Genomic DNA, 10,624 nt, shown 5'->3' on the forward strand with positions numbered 1-10,624 from the left:
GAATTATCCCACCTGCCTCCCTCCCTCTCACCTGTCCGTGCCAGCCACACTAATCCCTCCCACCAGCTTTGACAGACACGTCTTCGATAAGACAGGACACCTGATCCCTTGATCTGCAGAGAGGTAGGGTGGGTGGGGGGGTCCTCTGAATGCTCTAAAAGATAAAGACACATGGGAAAATTGTATTTATAATCTTTACAGATTACTGAAATGTTTAATTTGCCCAAACCAAAGAACATTCACTGCTGTTTATTTTTATCTCATGACCTGGATATTTGCCTCTACAGTGAAGTTGATACAGAGGTTTATGCGTTTGTGTGTGCATGTGTGTGTGTGTTAACATTTTAAAGCACTGTAGCATCTTTCTACTATCGGGGCTGTGGGCTCTGTCTCCCTGCTGACAGACATTCAATGAGTTGACAGGTGAATTCTGTCACTAAAGCTAAAGTTAGTCAGTGGACTCACAAACCTTCAGTTCCACCGCTCCTCTGTCATCTTGATATGTCCTTCCACGGTTATAACACAACAAATGAAATGGTTGGGATGAGGTGGAGAGGACGGGGTGCTGACAGGTAGTGTCACCACAAAGTCCTTCATGACCAATATTTCCTCACTGCCTGGGATGATCTGCAGACGACTGGATGTGACTGCCCTCCACTGGTTAACTTGTTACTTGTTTACTTCACAATTCACACACTGACTGTTTCAGACTGCAAGAAAACACATCGCTGTCTTTCCGAGGGCTGACAAATCCTGAAATTCAAGAACAGAATCTGAAGAAGAATTTTTATGGTCAAATTTGGTCACTATAATATTGTCTATTCATCCATCTTCTATCACTGTATGAGGGCTGGGGGGCACAGGTGCTAAAATCCCAGCACATAGAGACAAACAACCATTCACTTAGCACTCGTTTACAGCCGGAAGACTCGGTATCTTGATCGGAACAGGGCCTTTTTGCATGGAGTTTGCTCATCCCAGAGTCCAATAACATGCAGATGCAGGCAAATTGGAATTTAATATTGTATGTTTTCAAAATTAAGTATTTGCACATGGCAAATGGCACAATTGAAAATCTGCACATGGACTTCAAAATAAACAAATGTGATTGTCTGCACAGATGTGACTTTTATTAGGGTTTGAAATTGTAAGACTTATTAGGGTTCGAGCATAAGGTGCGTAGAACCCTATTGAAACTGAAGGAATTTAAAGATAAAATGAAAAGCCAGATGAAATCAAATAGTAAAAATACACTTGTAGTTATAAGGCATTTTAAAGCAAAGTAGTCTAATGTTCAGTGGCATATTTTTATGCATTAGCCATATTTAGTGTTAGTGGCTAGAAGTAAGGAAGTTGTGAGATGGTGGCAAGTAGCAGCATCACCATCCACTGTAGCATTCCCTGCTTTAGAGTCCAATTTATTATATTCCCTCTAAAACCTTGTACAAATCCATATACGGTTTGAGTTTTCTGATTAAAATCAACTGAACACAACCAAGTCTACAGTAACAGATCAGTGCAATTCGTGTTAAAAGAATTCCACATCTTTAAGTTCAAAGCACTAACTTACTAAACAAAATAACACTCATCACAGAATCACTGAAAAAATACAAGTCAACCATAAAGTTAAGAACAAAAGTTTTACTTCATATAAAGAAGGCAATAAATACAAGTTTTCAATGTCTAACATTACAGGCTGAAAGTACCAGTGTCTGTACACCATCACCATCTACAAGTGATGTGATTTACACTACAAACCTGTCCACTCCAATCCTTTGATTCGGAGGAAGATGCATGCATATCATGACAGGCCGAGTCACAGAATCAGATGGATCCTTATCTGATTTTGGAAACTGCACAGCCATGGTATGCCACTCAGTCAGGATCCATGGCCAGATTTCCTCACACACAGAGAATAAGGGGAAGGACGAAATGCCTTACCATGTTACGAGTCGACTCAATTTACCTTGTTCTCTGTTGTGTGAAGAAGACCCAGCTCATAAAATCTTGACTGATTTAAAAATTGAACAATTAAATAACTCAAACATCGATGCTGTTGGGTCATGCCGAGGGCTTGCGATATTTTACAGACTGAAACAGGCTGAAAGTAGCAGTGTCTGTATTTTAGTGTGGTGATGCATCACATAGTGTTTTGTCATGTGTGGTTGTGGGTCAGTGGGAACAGGTGGGGTTAAAGTCCATATAAAAAAAAATCTCGGTGACCATGTCCTGTTGGGCAGAGTGACGAAGCAGCCATTGAGGAATGTGTACAGTTTGGCAAGGTCCAACATCTAACAAAAAAAATAAAATAAATAAGAGTCAGCACACTTTAGTATGAAGTTAATATGGATTAAACAAATTGAGTACCATCTGAAAGAACATACCTGAAGACATCCCGTGGAAAAGGTCGGTTCATCTTGGGCGAAGTCCTCGTCGTAGAAGGGTCAGTTCATCTTGGGCTAGGTCATCACCGCAGCCATCCAGGACGGGACTTCTCCAGGTCGTGGTGTCCAACATGGAGTCCTCTGATCCAGGAATGTGCTGCAGCCTTCATCTCTTAAAAACAAGGAAGAATTTGATAAGTCACAAGAAAGAAAAAAAAAAAAAAAAGAAGTAAACAAATGACAAATCTTCAGGTAGCTCACCAGGTCAAGTGTGACAGGTCCTCACATCCAGTCAGAGCTCACCAATGGATGCCCTCCCTAACCTATACCTGCCTCTCCTGTCCTACACTGACAGTTACAAGCAGTCTTTGCCAGCCACTTGTGATGATGCTAACCCCAATGTCTTGGTTAGCTGCATGAAAAACTGTAAATCTCCCAGTTGCCCAGACAAACGTTCCTTCTGATTCTGTAGCCTCGCCACAAAATGTCCTCTGCTGAAACCCTCATTTTGTTAAGCATGAAATCAATTCCACTTTCCTGTCCTCGGATCTCATTTTCTCTCCCTGTCGCCTTTCAACAGCCATTGCTGTTGTAACATCTGCAAGAGGCAGCAGTTTCACAATTCAGAGCTTCTCGTGTGTTTAGCAAGACGTGGAACCAGAGTATTGACAAAGCAGACACCTATAAATGCTTGACTCCAATTTAAACAAATGCTTCACCATCTACAAGTGATGTGATTTACACTACAAACCTGTCCATTCCAATCCTTTGTTTCGGAGGAAGATACATGCATATCATGTCAGGCCGAGTCACAAAATCAGATGGATCCTTATCTGATTTTGGAAACTGCACAGCCATGGTATGCCACTCAGTCAGGATCCGTGGCCAGATTTCCTCACACACAGAGAAGAAGGGGAAAGACGAAATGCCTTACCATGTTACGAGTCGACTCAATTTACCTTGTTCTCTGTTGTGTGAAGAAGACCCAGCTCATAAAATCTTGACTGATTTAAAAATTGAGCAATTAAATAACTCAAACATCGATGCTGTTGGGTCATGCAGAGAGCTTGCGATCTTTTGCATGGTTTCCCAAACATTTAGAGGTCAGGTTACTGACCCCTAGAATGTCAAATTCAATGATTTTCTGTCCTAAACTGATGAACCATTTGGGTAAATTAGATCAAGCATTTAAAAGGTGTTTACATTGTTAGTACTCTAATGACACTTCTTACCCAACACATGAAGACGCAGTGAATCAGGATACGGCTACCTTTAGCAGATGCAACAGCAGCAGTGGGTGGTGGAAGGCTGCAGGGAGAAAAATATTTGATATGGAGACAAGTTGGAGGATTCATTTAATGCATAGCTCAACAAGAGTTAAAGCAGAGAGAAACTTTAGGGCAAGTCTACAAAAATCAGAGGAGGAACTTCGCCAACACATCTAAGAGATAACAGTTTCTCATGCAACCAACCAAAGCCATTGGGATTAAGCATCTTCCTAATGACTCTACAAGCTGCCTAAATTGAAAGTCATGGGTAATATCGGACTACAGACCCTTGTTCGCTGAAATAGCTAGTGTATGGTGAGTTGTTAACCCTATGCTCTACCACAAATCCCACTTTGGGCAAGCCATAAAGTCCTATCATTTCAAACCAGCTGCCAGCTTCGCAAATAAGAGGCAAATGACCACTTGTGTTTACACGTTTACATGATCACTGTTAACCACAAAGCTCCAGACACCAAGTCAATCCAAGAAACAAATCAAACAACGAAAAGTAAATTAAAAAGCTGCAGCTGCTCACTCCCGCTACAAGAGAGTACAAATTATGTCTGATTTCTGTCTGAATTCAGCCCACAGAATAAAAGTTTTAGTTCAAGTCATCGTATCGAAAGATAAAAAGTTTGAACATTTGGCACAACTTTCACTTAAATAATCCGAGATGTCTCTCTGCCGGGTTTGTGTCCTCCTAAAGAAAAGAAACGCGCTCTAATCCTGCAACCTACAATCTTATTTTTGAAAGAAACTATGCAGGATAATCCTGCATCCCTAAGGCGAGTAACGCATAGTTTTGCAGGGGAAAATAAAAATCCCCTGCTGGGAGGCCTCCCAACATGACGCGCAAAAAGACTATGAACACAAAAAGGTTCAACTCCTTTAGAGGGAAATAAACTTGACAGAGTGAGACAAGTCAGCATTAATATTGAATGCGATTTCAGTTAGCGACTACAAAGGCTGATGGCAGTGCGTAAAGTTTAAGACTTAAATGATATCAAAAGTGTGCCAACAAATGCCAGATTTAGTGTATATCATAACATTATCCATGGGCTGAATAACACCTACAATCTAATGTGACTACATCTGCATATAAATCAAACGTTTAGCTTCATAATCAAATCAGGAACCAGTTATCTTATCAAAGCAATTACCAGTTGAGAATAAAGACCTGGTATACCTCATCATAATCAATTACTACATTTTTACAGTACTTTGAAAGAACTTTAGACAAGCTACAGTAAACTTTGATGCATTTACTACATGATTCATCAGCTTCCACGTTTGTCAACAGTCCAAGTTGCAACTTTAACTGAGATTCAAGACCAAAATTTAATTTTTAAATTAAAGCCATTTCAAAATGAGGTACCAAAATTTCCTGCAGAAATCAGACACCTCAAGACTAATCAACTTTAAAATCATCCATTTAAGTTGAGACTAAAAAAGTGACTAAATCCAACACACAGGACAGACAGACAGAGACCAGACACACAAGACAAAAAGACAGAGACCACACACGAGACAGCCGGAGACCAGACATACGAGACAGAGACCAGACAGACAGAAAGACACACAGGACAGACAGACCAGACATGCCATGACGGCGGTCTTGGCATGCGTCAGTGTGTAAATAAAGGCCTTTGCACTCAGTAACGCAAAACAAAAAAATTCTATTATTGTAATGCCATTGTGTCAGGCATTGTAAATGTTTAGATGCAAATTAACTTTATAAATTAAGTGGACACGATTTAACCATAAAGGTCATGTGGCAAAGGCCTTTAATACTTACCTGAAAGGTAAACATTTTACCTGTTTTTGAAAGAATTTGAATTTGCTTGTTGTCTAATTGGTGTGCATGTTGCCGGTCTTGCAGCACAAATTTTGTTCACCTTCCTGGTGCCGTAAAGTCAACTGGAGTGTTAGTCTTGGTCCAAAGGTCAGATTAACGTCAGTCCAAGTCAGTCATCACACACACACACACACACTACTAAGTAGAAAAACAGATCAGAAATTATAGACTGGCATGAACACCAAGACCAAGTACAGTCATGACACAGTGGCCATGAAGAATCAAGATTCAGGTGAGAGCAGGTATAGTAATGGCACAGCGGCCAAGCAAGAAAGAAAAACTGCATTTAACATTTAAAATTTTACCGAAACTAAAACGCAATCTAATTAAGATGGACATGCAGGGATGTCGGTGCTCCTCTTGATTGATGCTAGAAGAAAAGTACAGGTTAGTTCACTTACTGTGCATGGACGCGGAAGGCACCCATGTTTGTCTATGTAAAATTACTATACGCGCAAGGCCAGACGTACAATAACACAAGTAGGCCACGAAGGCACGGGCACAGTTAGCGATCATTGCCTACTTGCATTAAGGGACGAATGGCAATACAAAGGCAATGGCATGGCTGCCATCCAAAGCCAGGTACTGTGTTTGTAGATCAGCAGGATCTATTTTAACGTTCTAGGGCTAACGGTAAATTAATGGCCACGATGGAAAAGAGAAAGAAAAAAAAAACACTCCATCAGTCACCTCATTCTTTCAAACCACTCGCTCAGCAGTTCCACAAAAATATAAACAACAAGGACCAGATCAGACCACCCAATAAAGTGGACAGGAACATACAAAACCAACCTGTGGCCAATGCTCCATGTACAACCCTGAGCTATTTGAGAGACGGAAAGCAGGAGAATAGAAAGAACGTGGCCATGTTGGACAATGCAGATAGATGTAGGCACAGCGGCCAAGAAAGAGTGGGGACACAGCGGCCACCCAGAATTAAATCATGACACCTTACTATTTGACGATCTTCATGAAGATCAATCTGGGGGGGAAACAAAGAAAAAAATGTTTTAGTCCAGTTTCCAGCCTTGATAATTTTCTAATTCATACCGTTACACGTGTAAAATAACTAGGTAATGTGTTTGTATGAGGTACAGACATGGTTCACCCAGCCTGAGATATAAAGACTCACTTTCAGTGAAAACATTGCTGCCAGCACAAATTCTATTCTAACAGTGAAACAAACTAATTAACATAATCACAAGTGATGTAGAATAAAGTTGATTAAGATTTAAGGAATGCCTTTTAAGTTCAAGTATAGAAATGTCAGTACCTCATACAGCCACACTCTTTAAAAACACAAACAACTTATATTATACACTTATACATTATGAAAGTTAGCCATAACATTTTCAATAATGTAGTAAATTATCTCTAAAGGTGTCATTCACCTTTTTTTGACAGCCTCAGGCTTTTGTATATGGCGGGTCCGACCAGGTCTCCGTGAGCAGGAAGCAGGTTGTTCCTTTAAAAAACAAAAGTTTTTGTATCTTACTCACTCAGATGTTTATAAGGGCTTGTGTCTGTTCTTTTTGTTGAAAACTCAATGAATAAATCATATTTAAAAAAAAATATAAAAATCACTTTAACTTATATTGTGGTTTATTCCTAAGGAAACTGATCCACCTGGAGAGAGCAGCAGGGAGAGTTGTTGATGGACAGTAGGCTATGTTAATTGACAGTATGATGCACAGTTGCACTACAGCCCTACACTAAATCTTTTCTTTGTCTTCATTAGTTACTACTCTTGTCTTTCATTAGTTGCTTTAACCTAAAACATCTGAAATTAACATCTGAAATTATGATTGCTAATGTAAAAAAAAGGCAACTTTCAGGAGTGCTGCCTTGGAGCACTTTTGTGTCCCCACCAATCTCAAAATCAAACCTACTCCCTTGATTTAAGCAATCATATAAACCAAATAATTTAAGACTATAACTGAATTTAGAAACAGTTGACAACATTTAACATTTTATGAACCAAACATGAACATAAATCACAGGTTATTGAAAATAGAGATTAGTTGCAGCCCCATTTAAACCAACGATTTAACTGCTGTTAACTGCTGTAACCAGATAAAACGGCTGCCAATTCAGATAACTGGCTGACGATGAGGCACAGCTTGAATATTGAGGTAAGGCAATTTAAGATAATTAAGATAACTTGACAAAAGTTACTCACCATTCTGGACGGGCCATCAATCTGGACCAGGTCGAACACGCCACCCTGGAGCTGATGCACGCGGCCACCTTTTCGGCGTCTGACGTCACGTCGCGGTAGTTTTCTTTTTTTTTCTCTTCTTTTTTTAAAGTTTACTCGTTCTTTTTTGAGGTTTTAGGGCGATTGGTGCATTTACCGCCATAACTTCCCTCCTCCCGGAACAGTTTCAGTAGTTAAGCAGCGACACTTTGTTTGCGTCTTTTTTTTTCGTTCCACGGCTCGTGCAGCTTCTCTTCAAAGTAACATCACGGAACTGTTGGTTGGAGGAGATTAAATAAGAAGAGGGGCAGGAGGAAGCAATCAACGGTCATCAGCTGATTGAAAACACCTGCGTAAAGACGAGCAGGTGTGTGGTGTCACCAATCAATCAGTCTCCTCTGTATGCTTCTTCTCTTTTTATTGCGGTTGGCAAACAACGATTTGGTGCATTACCGCCACCATCTGGTATGGAGTGTGGATCGAAATGTTGATCAAACTGAACTATTACTTAAAAGTAAAAAATAACAATGGAGCCGAGATAAGGGCGTCTATACTGGGAACGTAGATAAATAATCGAAGGACACGAATGAACGTTGTTGACGCCAACAGCGTCTCACTTTTTATTACTTTTACATGTCAACAACAACCCTTTTTTCCCGTCAATAACAACCACGCCACTTCCGGTCTACCCTTCACAATAATACACATCCGGTATGAAAAACAATACCTAACAAGCTCTACTAAGAGCTGCTATAATAAAAAAATACGTTACAATAAAATATTTATAAATATATACAGATATACATACTACGAAACAAAACAACCTATCACACACACACACACACATCCTATATCCTCCCAATCAACTTTGTGGTTTTAAGAAACTGAAGTATTATCTTGTAACACTCACTCCGGTTCTTACACAATACATCTACCAACTCCAATTCCTCATCAATGTCTCTCAAGACATTGAGAAAGAACCTCGAGCTCGAACCCGTTCAGAACCGCTTGCAGTACTAGTTTATCTTTTAATTAAATGGATTGATTCACACTATGATTTTTCTGTTGCACTGTGGGAACTTTAAAGGAGCTATTTGTAAGATATGCCACTAGAGTTTAAAACAGGTACTGCAATCCAGATGTAAAATATTGAATCGTGTTGTCCTCCCATCTCCCTACTCCTCAGGAGGCTGCCGGGGGGTTTTGAGGGTCCAGTCCTGTATGGAGTTGTAGTATATCAGTATATTTACAGGCGGTAAATTAAGATTTTATTTAATCTGTTATCATTGAAGCTTCTTTAAAGTATGTATGATTATAATTATTAATAATAATATGCTTCATTAGTATGATAATAATAATTTATAGTATATTGGGGCTGACAATAATGGTGAAGCAATAACCTCAAAAACTGTCTAATAAGACCTTTTTCACAAAGACATCTCTGACAAATCTACTCAGCATAAACTATATGATTCAAAAGTGCTGAAGAAGATATAAAATCAATAATTTTTCAGTCAATCTGTGTGTGTGTGTGTGTGTGTGTGTGTGTGTGTGTGTAGTGCTGCAGAAGACATTCTGGTTGTTGCACCTCCAGCACCACCAGGAGGCGATGTCACCCCAGGAAATTGACAGACCAACATCTGAATGTCCTCCATGAGTTTGCATCATAAACTTATAATGTTTGTACATCATCAGTTTGTTATTTCGTTTTTGTTATGACATGAATCTCTCCTGTCTTTTCCCGTTGTGGCTTTATTTCAATGTGCACAGATTATGCACGGATTATTCACCTGCTACTTCCTATTGCATGTTTGTTTGATTCATGATGAAAGAGATTTCTCTTTCTTTTTTTCCTCTTTTTTTTACCACCACCCAATTTGTAATTGTGTTGGATCAAACGTTGCTGTGATCAAAAGAGCTTGTGTGAAATGGGACAGGTGTGAACGCCATTATTGTGTCCTGCGTGAATCTGTGAAAAACACTTTTTTACCTCAGTCTTTCATCTCAGCACGGTTGTTTGGTTGAAATGTTTCAGCAGGTGCATCACACAGTTAACTGATGGTATAGAGATGATAACTAGATTGTGTTGATGTGCTGGTCGGTTAACAGTAATGAAGATGATGATGAAAGCACAACATTTGATTTTACATTATTTTGACATATATGCTGTGAAATATTGCAATATCCACGTTAAAATACAGCTTTTTATGCAATAAAATGGTCAATAACTGGCGTCAGTTGTGCTGAATTTGCAGACATGTACTTGATTTGGGTGATTGGATTATAAATCAACCAGGGGCTGCAGTATCAAATGCTATAAATGTTAGTGAAGAGCTCCCTGATTTGTGTGTGTGTGTTTACTGTACTTTCTTAGACTGTCTCATAATTACTCTTGAGGCCACTGACTGTGCTATTTGGAGACTAAGTGTTTCCATTTCAAGCTGAGAGATAAGACTCATGGTCACGTAACTGAGTGAAAGGGCGTTGCCAGTTCTGTCCCAGGTAATTGGATGACCCGTGGAGTTTCCTGGGACATGCTGGACACTGCAGCTTTCCACGTGAGAGTGCAGACACAATGGAATCCCTGCAGTGAGGAAGTAAATATAGTGATGTGTTCAAAACATAAGAGCTTTCTCATTTAATGTCCAGCCAGGAACGGTATTCAGTAATAGACAAGTAGTTCAAGTAAAATAGGTATTTTATATTTCTAAACCTACCTTGCAAAAAAAAAACTTTCCCGCTTTTATTAAATTCTAGAAATAGTATATGGCATAACATTTTTATATGAAATAAAGGAAGGAAAAATTAATTGCTCATATGGTTTTCGAGCATTTTGTAATCAGTTTACTTTGCAAGTTAATAATCCAAAATATGATATGGTGATTCAACAAGAGGTTGTGCCTCTTTGTGCAATAATAAT

The 10,624-nt window shown here is 39.4% G+C and overlaps 1 long non-coding RNA gene across 2 annotated transcripts; it reads right to left on the minus strand.

Annotated features, from left to right (window-relative positions):
* Positions 1-1,626: 1,626 nt before the first annotated feature.
* LOC131440939 (uncharacterized) lies at positions 1,627-8,082 on the minus strand. Of its 2 annotated transcripts, XR_009231625.1 has the most exons (5): positions 7,687-8,082; positions 6,899-6,972; positions 2,646-6,489; positions 2,385-2,556; positions 1,627-2,291 (listed from the first exon to the last, which is right to left on the minus strand). It is a non-coding gene; the product is annotated as an uncharacterized LOC131440939 (long non-coding RNA). The 2 variants fall into 2 exon arrangements; XR_009231631.1 differs by lacking the exon at positions 6,899-6,972.
* Positions 8,083-10,624: the final 2,542 nt, after the last annotated feature.

Source organism: Solea solea, chromosome 2, assembly GCF_958295425.1.
Source record: "Solea solea chromosome 2, fSolSol10.1, whole genome shotgun sequence".
In the NCBI taxonomy this organism is placed as follows: Eukaryota; Metazoa; Chordata; class Actinopteri; order Pleuronectiformes; family Soleidae; genus Solea; species Solea solea.